This window comes from Kogia breviceps, chromosome 17 (genome assembly GCF_026419965.1).
Source record: "Kogia breviceps isolate mKogBre1 chromosome 17, mKogBre1 haplotype 1, whole genome shotgun sequence".
NCBI classification, from domain to species: domain Eukaryota; kingdom Metazoa; phylum Chordata; class Mammalia; order Artiodactyla; family Physeteridae; genus Kogia; species Kogia breviceps.
This window is the reverse complement of record NC_081326.1, coordinates 74,958,621-74,970,879: the sequence shown is the minus strand read 5'-3', so window position 1 is coordinate 74,970,879 and position 12,259 is coordinate 74,958,621.

The following is a 12,259-nucleotide window of genomic DNA, read 5'->3' as shown; positions in this document are numbered from 1 at the left end:
CGGCAGGCAGATTCTTAACCACTGCGCCACCAGGGAAATCCCCACAATTTGTTTTAAAAATGAACGTTTTCGTTACATTTCAGTAGAGAATCTCATGGGGAAATACGGTCAAGAAGGTTTTTTTGCCACTTAACTTACGTGGAACCCAAACATCAAAGCAATTAACGTAACCAAGCTGGTGCCAATGATTTTCAACGCTTGATTTGCATATTTGGAGTATGTCGGCTCTCTCCCTCGTGGTATAATGTTGACTGTTCTCAATTAATGTCTCGATTTGATCGCTATCAAGTTCAACTGGTCTACCCGACTGTGGAGCATCGTCCAGTGAGAAGTCTCCAGCACGAAACTTCTCAAACCACTTTTGACACATTCGATCCATCACAGCACCTTCTCCATACACTGCACAAATCTTTTTTTGCATTTCGGTTGCATTTTTACCTTTCTTGAAATAATAAAGCATTATATGCCGGAAATGTTGCTTTTTTCTTCCACGTTCAATTACACAAAAATTCATCAATTTTGATAAGGTTTTCTGTTTGCTTGTTTGTTTGTTTGTTTTTGCGGTATGCAGGCCTCTCACTGTTGTGGCCTCTCCCGCTGCGGAGCACAGGCTCCAGACGCGCAGGCTCAGCGGCCATGGCCCACGGGCCCAGCCACTCCGCGGCATGTGGGATCCTCCTGGACTGGGGCACGAACCCGTGTCCCCTGCATTGGCAGGTGGACTCTCAACCACTGTGCCACCAGGGAAGCCCCTTGATAAGGTTTTTTAAAATGCATGCTGGTATGACAGCTGTCACATACAATCGATAACAAAATTGTTTTGAATAAAGTTAAAGACAAATAAGTGCTGCTAGAGCCATCTTTCAGGAAAAAAAGGAACAAACCTTTTGGCCAACCAAATACTTAATGCCACTGAACCACATACTTTAAAATGGTAGCTTTTATGTTATGTGCATTGTGTGTTATGTGCTTTTGTGGGTTTTTTTTGTTTTTTGGTTTTTTTTTTTTTAGCTGTGTTGGGTCTTCGTTTCTGTGTGAGGGCTTTCTCTAGTTGTGGCAAGCGGGGGCCACTCTTCATCGCGGTGCGCGGGCCTCTCACTATCGCGGCCTCTCTTGTTGCAGAGCACAGGCTCCAGATGTGCAGGCTCAGTAGTTGTGGCTCACGGGCCCAGTTGCTCCGCGGCATATGGGATCTTCCCAGACCAGGGCTCGAACCCGTGTCCCCTGCATTAGCAGGCAGATTCTCAACCACTGCGCCACCAGGGAAGCCCCCGGGAAGCCCCCAGACCAGGCCCCTTTTCTGTCCTGTACCATCTTGGAACCACTCGGCATAGCTGTTGCAGCCCTTTCCTATCCTGTGGATAAAGTTGTCGGCGGAAACTTACCGGTTAAATTTCCCGAGGTGCCAGTCATTGTAACACACAAGTGCCCTTTCTATGTCTTGTGTGGAGGACACAAGATGTGTCCTCTACGGACCACATTCCCTTCCAGCAGCAATGCAGGAATGGATCAGAAGCCTGCATCTCTCGTGCGTGGCTCCGGCCTTCCCTGACTCAGGGGGCCCTGTCCAGCGTCTCCAGGTGAGTCGGTCTGAGTCCCAGAGCGTGGATGAACCATGGTCTCCGAGCTGGGGAGGAGCCCCTGGGTCCCCAGATCACCAGGGAGCATGAGGAGCTCCAAGGGTCCCTTTCCAGAGGCCCCACTTCTCCAGATGCTTCTCCCTGTGAGGAAGGAAGGCCCCTCACCTGTCCGAAGTCCACCTCAGGCCTGGACCTGAGCTTGGGAGACTATTCATGGCCAGGCCGGGACCGTGTGCCCTGGGGCCCAGGCTCTGGGCGTGTTGGCTGTTGGGATGTTCTGAATTCAGGGAGTGGGGCTGGGGGAGGGGTGACCTAGACTGTTCCCCTTGTGTCCCCAGCGGCCGTGGAGTCTCATGAGAGCAAAGCAAAGACACTGATAATAAATATTAAATGCCAAAAATACCTTTTTAGATGCATGCAGCAATTCTCTTTTTTTGCTAACCTCAGGACTTATCCTGGATGGCCTGTCATTAGGTGGAAAGAGAAAGCCCCTTCACAGAGTTGAAAACAGTGACGGTGACAATGACAGTTCTGTGAAATCGAACTGGAGTGTTTTCTGGAACTATCCCAGTTTTCAAGATATATTGGATAAAACCCAGATGAAAATTCTGCACAGTCTCTTTCACCATGGATGAGCATTAATCAGTGAGGTAGTTAAAACCCATTTCATTAAGTCATTTCAAGAAATGCTCTAATTTTGATCAACCCTCATCTTACGTCATCTTCTCAAATGCTTAGTATTTCCCACTCCCAACAACAAAAAGTAAATGTGACACATGAGCTGTCAGAGTGATTGTTTTTAAGCAGTATATGCCTTTCTCTTTAAATTCATTAAGAAAATCCGATTGTGATGTTTAACAAAATGAATGGAATTATTTCTGATTTTTATACTTGATTCTCATTTAATTAATCTCAAAAGCCAAAAAACACACATCAGGGGGCTTCCCTGGTGGCACAGTGGTTGAGAGTCCGCCTGCCGATGCGGGGGACACGGGTTCGTGCCCCGGCCCGGGAGGATCCCACATGCCGCGGAGCGGCTGGGCCCGTGAGCCGTGGCCGCTGAGCCTGCGCGTCCGGAGCCTGTGCTCCGCAGCGGGAGAGGCCGCGACAGTGAGAGGCCCGTGTACCGCAAAAAAAAAAAAACCCACACATCAGTACACACATTCACACACATTTACCAAAGGAATACCATGCTTCCTACCAAGCCCCTTGCTTCATAAGTGCCTTATTGTGCTGGCTACATGCTACACTTTATTATTTTAAATTAAGTAATGTTAAAGAGCATATCTATTTATTTTCTTGCTCTTGAAACACATTGTAAAATAGATACATTAATTACTTTAGACCTTTAGTTTAATTTTGACTGCTTTTAGTAATCTGTCTTACAAAATGCATTCCTTGATTTAGTTCTAAGTGGATTCTATAAAATTCCTGGAAACACATATTAGCATTTGAATTGTAAAACGAAGTCACCTTCTGACAGGAGCGTGTCTCTTTGGCTGACAGGTTTGACAAGGAGGAGAGGCTCTACAAATCAGATTCTATGCCATATTTTTGCATAAATTGAATAAACTAAATCTGCGGCTCTAAGAGTTTGACAAAAAAATATATTTAAAGAAGTGATAAAAACTTTCATTTTAAGAACATTTTATTGGCAAAGGTATAAATGAATGAACAATATTTTATGCCCCATAAACCTTGAGTTAAACTTGGTGCCTCTAAGTGAAAGCATATTAGACATCAATCTCAGGAAAGTACTTTTCTGCCCAGACCACACCACCTTGATGACTGTCACTTTATGATCAGTCTTGAAGTTGCCGGTGTGAGTCATCTAACTTTGTTCTTTTTTCAAGATGTTTTCTTTTTGGCTCTTCTAACTCATTAGCAGTTATATATAAAATTTGAGGGAATTCCAGTGGTTAGGACTCCGCGCTTTCACTGCCGAGGGTGCCAGTTCAGTTCCTGGTTGGGGAGCTAAGATCCCGCGAGCCACAGGGCCAAGAAAAAACATAAGTGAAATCAGTTTGTCAATTTCCCTTTTTAAAAAAAGCCCCTTGGGGTTTTGAACCAGCTTTCGCTTTGTAACATCGCTGACTCATTTCACTGTGCTTCTGTGCGCCAGCTAGCAGCTGGCCGACCCAGCTACGCTTGGACTGCAGGCTCCAAGGTCACCCAGGGTCCAGGACAAGGAAGGTTCCTCTCGGTGATGTGTGCGGGCCACGGGGAGGGGGCCAGGTCCCAGGCCCAGCCCCACAGCGGCACCTAAGGCCTCTTAGGGCAGCTCTGCTGACATCCTAGTGGCCTACGCAAGTCACATGGCTGAGCCCAGCGTCAGCGGATCGAGAAATAAACTGTTCCGGCCGCGGGAGAAGAGGCAGGAGCCGCGACTTTGGGGCAGCGATCGGATCCACCACGCCTTTCTTGCAGACTCTATTGGGGTCATAAAAGATCCTTGTGAAAGCCAGGTTATTTCCAGCATGGGGCTTTCCTCACCCTGAAGGCAGAGCTCGTTGAAGGGTCAGCCGGTCAGCCGTGGATCATCACATGTAATTGTCAGGGGAGGTCACTATGCGACTTTGGCACGTCACTAGGAAGGGTCAGAGCTGCCGCGCTGCAGTGACACAGCCCCTTCCATTCCCACCACCAGTGATGTGAATACGGCCCTCGGCACTGACATCTCCAGAAACGAGCCTTGTCTCAATCCGGCCAGCAGTCCTTCCTGGGCCCCCATTCCTTACTTCAAAAGACACATTTTCGGGCTTTCCTGGTGGGGCAGTGGTTAAGAATCCGCCTGCCAATGCAGGGGACACGGGTTCGAGCCCTGGTCCGGGAAGATCCCACATGCCACGGAGCATCTAAGCCCGTGTGCCACAACTACTGAGCCTGCGCTCTGGAGCCCGCGAGCCACAACTACTGAGCCCGCGCTCTTAGAGCCCGTGCTCCGCAAGGAGAAGCCACCGCAATGAGAGGCCTGTGCACCACAACAAGGAGTGGCCCCTGCACACCGCAACTAGAGAAAGCCCGTGCACAGCAACGGAGACACAATGCAGCCAAAAGTAAATAAATAAATAAATTTTAAAAAAGAATGAATGTTAAAAGATGCATTTCCAACAGAAGTGTACTTTTCATGGCTGAGAATTATTCCTCCAAATGCGTCATATATTTGTGTTTTGCTCAATTGTGAACTGATAATCATAGTGAAATAAATCCAGAAGAATTATTTTTAACACTTAGAGCATCGCAGGAAATAAAACAGAATTTCAAAATTTCGATTTATTTACACAGTTTTGTGGTAGAGAAGTATGTTGTAGAGTGATCCATACAACTTTCAAATGTAAAAATATTATTTTAGGATAAATAACCTGGCAGCAGTCAAAGGAAAAGATGATTTCTGTGGGTAACAGAAAGATGTGTCTAAGCATTAGGGGTTCATCATGTACTGTTTGTAATGGATCGTGTTGGATATCAAATAGATATGGTATTTATCTTCCATCTGGTTACATTTTAAAGTGATGTGACAGTTTTATTTTTAAGTGTCAATATTTACAGTATGCCAGAAATTGTATTCTTTGTAGCTATTTAAACTTATGAAATATTTTAGGTGTCAACTTAATGTGTGAGGGAGATAAAACGTATTTTAAATTACTTTAGGGAGTATGTGAACAAAGCTGGGGGCCGGCAATGCCAAGTGTATCAGAGAACTTCACAGTCAGGAGAAAGCAAGAGATCTGCTGCGGAACCCTTGGTGTGACACAGCCCCCCTGCGCCTGTTGGGAGGTGGCCGGTGTCGAGGTTGGGGCCAAGCTGCGTGGGTTCCAAGCCGGGCTCTGTGCTCACGGGCTGTGTACACGGTCCCCTGCCTGTTTCCCGTCTGTAGCCTGAGGACTGGACGAGGAAATACACGTGTGGTGCCGAGAATAGGCACTTGGGCCGGAGGAAGCTCACGATGCCAGTGTTCAAGCTCCTGCACGATCCCGGGGGGTAGGAGATTATTCCTTCCCCGGGGCCACTCTCAGCTCTGCTTTGTCAAGAAACACAGAGCGAGACTCTTCGCTCCTCGACCCCCGAGAGCCCAGGAAGAGGGTGGAAGCGGCAGCCCCGCCCCCCCAGATTGAGTCACGTCGCTCTCTGCCTGCGGCGACTGCACTGGGTCCGGGTGGGTCCCGGCTCTGCTCGCCCTCTGTACGCACGGCGTGGGGAAAGGACGGGGTCTTGAGACAGAGGACCTCGGGTGGGTGTAGGGGCGCCATTACAGAGCACCTGCTGGAGTGCCAGGCCCCAGGGCAGGAATGAGACGCGTGTACCCTCACTGCAGACCACACCCAGCCCGGGCTGTCCCAGTGAGGACGGCACGCCAACCCCCGCAGGTGCGGGGCACACAGGACCCATCCCAGAGCAGCGAGGCTCCACCCGCCGCCTCTTCAGAGAAGTGAGGCCATCCGGCTTCACCAAGATGGTGTTTATGGGACAGAAACCCAAGCACAGCGTAAGTGCTAGCTGCCCTTCCTGTCTTCCTCAGCGCCCCTCGCCTGCTGCCTTTCGGAAGGGCAGGTGATGTTCTAGGTGTGGGCGGAGAAGACAAGGTGCTGGTCTCTGACTCCCTCCGGTGTGGACACCTGGGTTTACCTCTGGGTTCGCTCTCCTAACCGCCCTCAGCCCTAGGCTCAGGGCGTCGTGAGGACAAGCGATGAAGGCAGCCAGGGTGGCCCGGTCCAGAGCAGGGACGGAAGGGCAGGGCTGTTCGCGAGGACGCAGGCCGCTGGCGCCAGGCCGTGTCTAACCCCGGAGCAACAGGATGGCGGGGACGTTTTTCAAGAAGTGATAGCACCTAACGTGCTTTGAAAAGAGAGGCGAGTAGACTAGAGCAGGCCAAGGGGAGCCAGCTGCGGCCGGTAGGGCAGGGGCCTTGCGGGGAGCTGGACGCTCCAAAGCGCTGGAGAGGTCATCTCCACGGCCATGGGGAAGGGTTGGCAGGTGATCGACAGGGACTTACATAAAATATTAGGGGAACTTCCTGGAGGTCTGGTGGTTAGGACTTGGTGCTTTCACTGCCACAGCCCGGGTTCGATCCCGGGTTGGGGAACTAAGATCCCGCGGGCCGTGCCGTGTGGCCAAAAAAACAAAAAGAGAAAGAAAAAAAAGATAAGGACTCCTTCTTATTGACATAATCAAAACACCATTATCATAGCTTTAAAAATTTAATAATTATTCCTTAATTATCATCAAATATCCAGTCAGAATTCAGACCTTCCTAATAGTCTCATGATTTTTTTTTCTAGTTTTTAAAAAATCAGTTCCAAATAAGGGGCACGCTTATGGTGTCTTCTGATGAAAAGAAGTTCTTAATTTAATGAAGTTCAATTTTTCATCATTTTTCTTCATGGAAGTGTTCTTTTGACTCATTTAAGAAATCTTTCCCGGGGCTTCCCTGGTGGCGCAGTGGTTGAGAATCCGCCTGCCGATGCAGGAGACACGGGTTCGTGCCCTGGTCCGGGAAGATCCCACATGCCGCGGAGCAACTAAGCCCGTGAGCCATGGCCGCTAGGCCTGCGTGTCCGGACCCTGTGCTCTGCAACGGGAGAGGCCACAACAGTGAGAGGCCCGCATACCGCAAAAAAAAAAAAAAAAAAAAAAAAAAAAAAGAAATCTTTCCCTACCTCAAGGTCATGAAAGCAGTCTCCCATATTGTCTTTTTCATTCTTTCTTTTTTGGCTGCATTGGGTCTTCATTGCTGCACGCAGGCTTTCTCTAGTTGCGGCGAGCGGGGGCTACTCTTCATTGCGGTGCGCGGGCTTCTCATTGTGGTGGCTTCTCTTGTTGTGGAGCACGGGCTCTAGGCACACAGGCTCAGTAGTTGTGGCACGTGGGCTCAATAGTTGTGACTCGCGGCTCTAGAGCCCTAGACTCAGTAGTTGTGGCGCACGGGCTTAGTTGCTCTGCGGCATGTGGGATCTTCCCGGACCAGGGCTCGAACCTGTGCCCCATGCACTGGCAGGTGGATTCTTAACCACTGCGCCACCAGGGAAGCCCTCCTATGTTGTTTTTTTTTTTTTTTTTTTTTTTTTTTTTTTTTTTTTTTTTTTTTTTTTTTCCTATGTTGTTTTATAAAGTTGTTATTGGTTTACCTTTCACGTTTAGTCTAGAATCACCCTGGAATGGAGTTTTGATGCATTTTTCCCATATGGATACCTAATTGTCCCAGCACTGCTTAGGAGAAAGCCCATCCTTTCCCCACTGCTCTGAGGTACTTCTTCATAAGTCAAGTGCCTGCGTACGTGGGGTCACTTTCTGGCCTCTCTCTTCTCTTCCATTGGTCTCTGTCTACTGACAGGCAATGCCATTCTGTCTTAATTACTATGGCTTCAGAGTACGTCCTGAGCTGGCAGAGCAAGCTGTGCCGCCTGGTTCTTCTTTTCAAGCGCGTCCTCGCTACTCTTGCCCTTTGGATTTCCATACAAATTGTAAAGTAAGCTTGTCAAACCTCATCCCCTGCAACCACCCCACAAAGCAAACAGACAAACGTACTGGGATTGCATTGGAGCTATAGATCAATTTGGGGACAAGTGGCATCTTTACACTAGTGAGTTCAGGAACACGCTCTCTTCCTCCATTTATTTAGGTCTTACTAAATTTCTCGGTAATGCCTTAGAGATTTCTGTCTTATAGATTTCTGATGTGTTTTGCATATCTTTTATTACGTGAATTCTTAGATTTTTGATGTTTTACTCCTTACACTTAATTTTTAATTGTCACTATATATAGAAATATGGTTAATTTAAAAATATTGACCTTATAGACAAAAACCTTGCTAAATGATAGTTCATCGGTAAATTATTTCAAAGAAACATCATGCTAGATGATAAAAATGACAGTAGAAAGGAATCATTGTGGAGAGCTAAAAATGAATATACTTGTTTACACTTTATATGCTTTATTCCTTTCATAAATAGTATAGTGTTTACTTAATGGTTTCTCCCTATATGAAAAATAGCCTTTATTTATTTCTTTTGACTCCAGGAAATGCAACAGTTTGCATATACCACATCCACATTCACCCCCAAGGACTTTGAGGAACATATATTTGGATGAGTTTGTAACTCTTGACCTTACAGCATAAACAAGTTCTTGGTGGCGTTGGCCCGTGCTTGGTGGGGGTGGGATGGTCCTCACCGTGTGCTCCAGAAACCTGGGCCGTCCCCAGGCTGGGAACAGGGGAGGCAAGGCCACCCACACCTTGCAGGTGAGACCCCAGTTCCTTCAAGGAGGAAACGGATCTTGAGTTAAGTTTAAGGGTCATCAAGTAAGTGTGCCAGCCTGAAAGGTGGAGATCAATGCCTGTGTGGAAAATGCAGCAGTTTGAGGAGAAACAGTTAATAAAACCGAAAAGGACTTATCCTTGTCTGGAAAAGCAGAAGGTGTAGCCAGTATTCAGACGAGCTCACACAGGACGGAATGTGATGTGCAGGACCCTCTAACCCATCCCGTTAGGGGCCAGGCCATCAGGCCGGTAGAGGATGGTGGTTGCAGATCTGAAAGACGAGGCTGTCACCATGTCACCACAACACCACGTGGTCACCTCCATGGCCTTTCTGACGGCTCACCTCCAGGCTCTGGGGGGTGGATGGAGCTGGGGGCTGGGGGGTGAACAGGGGTCTGGATGGCTCCCGTCACTGTCCTCTCTCCTCTGGTTGGATGGTGAGGATGTCTTTTGGCTACTTCTGTTGCCCCCTAATAAAGGCAGCGGTCATGAGAATACAGTCTGCACAGGATACTAACACCACGTGGCACCGTGGGATGTTATGTGTAAAGGCACGTGCCAGATGTCACCCGAGTCACCGAGCAACTCAGCTGCTGACTTAGTTCTTCCAGGAGAACACGGCATCCCCGGGGTGTTTCAGCTCTTTTCAGATTACCAGCAGTTCGCTTTTGATGGGTAATCCCATGAGATACCCAAAGTGGACATTTAATACTTCAATGACAGATGACGGAAACAAACAAACAAACAGGCCGTGCTTCCCCAGTGCATATCTGTTCCTGATATTTTTTTCTGACGGTCCCTGATGGTGGCGACGGAACCGTCTACTGGAGCACTGGCGGTGGAGGGGGGTGGGATTCACAGAGAACATGGGAAGTACAGGGGTCGCTGGTTGAGCTACAGCCCTCGTGTGTGAACCTGGGGGCAAGCACACAGGTGAGCGTCCGCACTCACATAGCTTCAGAGGTAAGTGACCTTGGTTGGGGGGCTGGATTGTGTTGTAACTCCCTGGAAAGCAGTTTTGAACGTCCTAGGAACTGCTTTTTAGAGCTTTAAGCCTGGGACCTGACTTCTCCAGGCAGTAAAGAGACATTTCTTGCAAGGTGCATTGGTATTAATCTAATAATTCTGTCCTAGGGTGTGTGTGTGTGTCTGTTTGGGGGGTGTGGTTCTGGCACACGAGAGTGTTTTGGTTTTTTGGGGGGTTTTTTTGAAGTATTATTAACCTGTTTGTTTTGAGATAATTGTAGATTCACATGCAGTTAAGTAAGAAATAAAATAGAGGGATCCCAGGTACCCTTGATCCAGTCTCCCCTATGGCAATATCTTGGAAAACTACCATACAGTATCACAACCAGGATGTTAACATTGATAAGGTCAGGACTTCCCTGGTGGCGCAGTGGTTAAGAATCCGCCTGCCAATGCAGGGGTTCGATCCCTGGTCCGAGAGGATCCCACCTGCCGCGGAGCAGCTAAGCCCGTGTGCCACAAATACCGAGCCTGCGCTCTAGAGCCCGTGAGCCACAAGTACACGTGCAGCCCACGTGCTGCAACTACTGAAGCCCGCACGCCTAGAGCCCGTGCTCCGCAACAAGAGAAGCCACCGCAATGAGAAGCCCACATACCGCAACGAGCCCCCGCTCGCCACAACTGGAGAAAGCCCGCGCAGCAGCGAAGACCCAACGCAGCCCCCAATCAATCAATCAATCAATCTATACAAATTGAAAGAAAAAAACAACAACCTTGATAAGATCAAGATACAGAACTTTTCCACCACCAGGAGGGTCCTTCACGGCACCTTTCATAGCCCACCGTCTTCCCTCCCATCCCCCCCCTTTCAGCCTCTGGCAACCGCTAATCCGTTCTTCATTTCTATTACGTTGTCATTTCAGGGGTGGTGTATAAATGAAATCGTACAATATGTAACCTTTTGGAATTGGCTTTTTCTCCCTCCGCAAAATTCTTGAGATTCCTCCAAGTGGTTGTGTATTTCAAGAGTTTGCTCCTTTTTACTGCTGAGGGGCGTTCCATGGTGTGGACCAACCACAGCTGGATTAACCATTCACCCGCTGAAGGACATTTGGGTTGTTTCCAGTTTGGGGTTATACAAATAAAGCTGCTATAAATATTCATGTACAGATTTATGTGTAAACACGAGTCATCACTTCTCTGGGAGAAATGCCCAGGAGTACGACTGCTGGGTCATGTGGTTAGCTATATGTTTGGTGTTTTGAGAAACTGCCAAACTGTCTTCCCTAAAGGCTGTACCATTGTACCTTCCCGCCGGCAAAGCGAGAGTGATCTAGTTTCTCCACATTCTCCTTAGCTTTGTTGCTGTCACTATTTTTTTATTTGAGCCATTCTTATATGTGTGGTTTGAATTTGCGTTTCTCTAATGATCGGTGATATTGAACATCTTTTCATGTGCCTGTTTGCCATCAGCCTCTTCTCTATAGTGAAACGTCTCTCCGTGTCTATTGCCCATGTTCTGAACAGAGTTTTTGCTCTTTTACAGTTGACTTTTGAGAGTTCTTTCTATATTCTAGATACTAGTCCTCTGTCAGATATGCGGTATGCAAATATTTCCTCCTACTCTATAGCTTGTCTTTTTATGCTTTCAACGGAGGCTTTCACAGAGCAAAAGCTTTAATTTTGATGAAGTCCAGGGTATCCACTTTTATTTTTATGGATTGTCCCTTAGAACTGTTTGCCTAGTAGCCCTAGAACCCAGAGATTTTCTCCTATTATTTTTAAAGTTTGATAGCTTTATGTTTACATTTAAATCCTTCATCCATTTTGAGTTAATCTTTCAGTGTCAGTGGCGTATTGGCTATTCTTTCCTTATTATACGGAGGAAGGAACACACCCTAGAGTAAACTGTGTCTCCTGGACATATATTAGATGCCGCCTCCCCTGCTCTTCCGTGTTCCAGTGGATGACAGCCTCTGTGCACAGTGGTGTCAACGCCTCCAGGGTGGTGCAAGGAGGTGGCCCTGGTTGCCTGCATACTCAGGATTCTCCACTTAGCCTCTGTTGGGTGCACAAATGACAGAGTTATTCATGTATTCAAACTACGTGGTTTGCATTTAATGTTGGGCTCAGTGTGAAGAAATCGCTTACGAGTGTCTTTTGTTCCTGATATGAGAGGACGTATCAGGAACATATGGGCTTTTGTCAACTCACAACCATGCTCTTGAGTTTTTAATTCGGGAAAACAGCAAATATTTTTATTCAGAGAATCTTAGAAGCTTAGAGCTGGAAGGCATCATAGAAGAGCTCTACCATGGTGTTTCCCAAAGTGTGCTCCACGGAACCTGGAGGTGCCCTGTGATAAAAGGGTTCTGTGGTCAAGTGGGCTGGGACACATCCAGTCTGTTCCCCTCCTTCCTCTTTGTAGAATCACAACTTTTTTTTTTTTTAATTT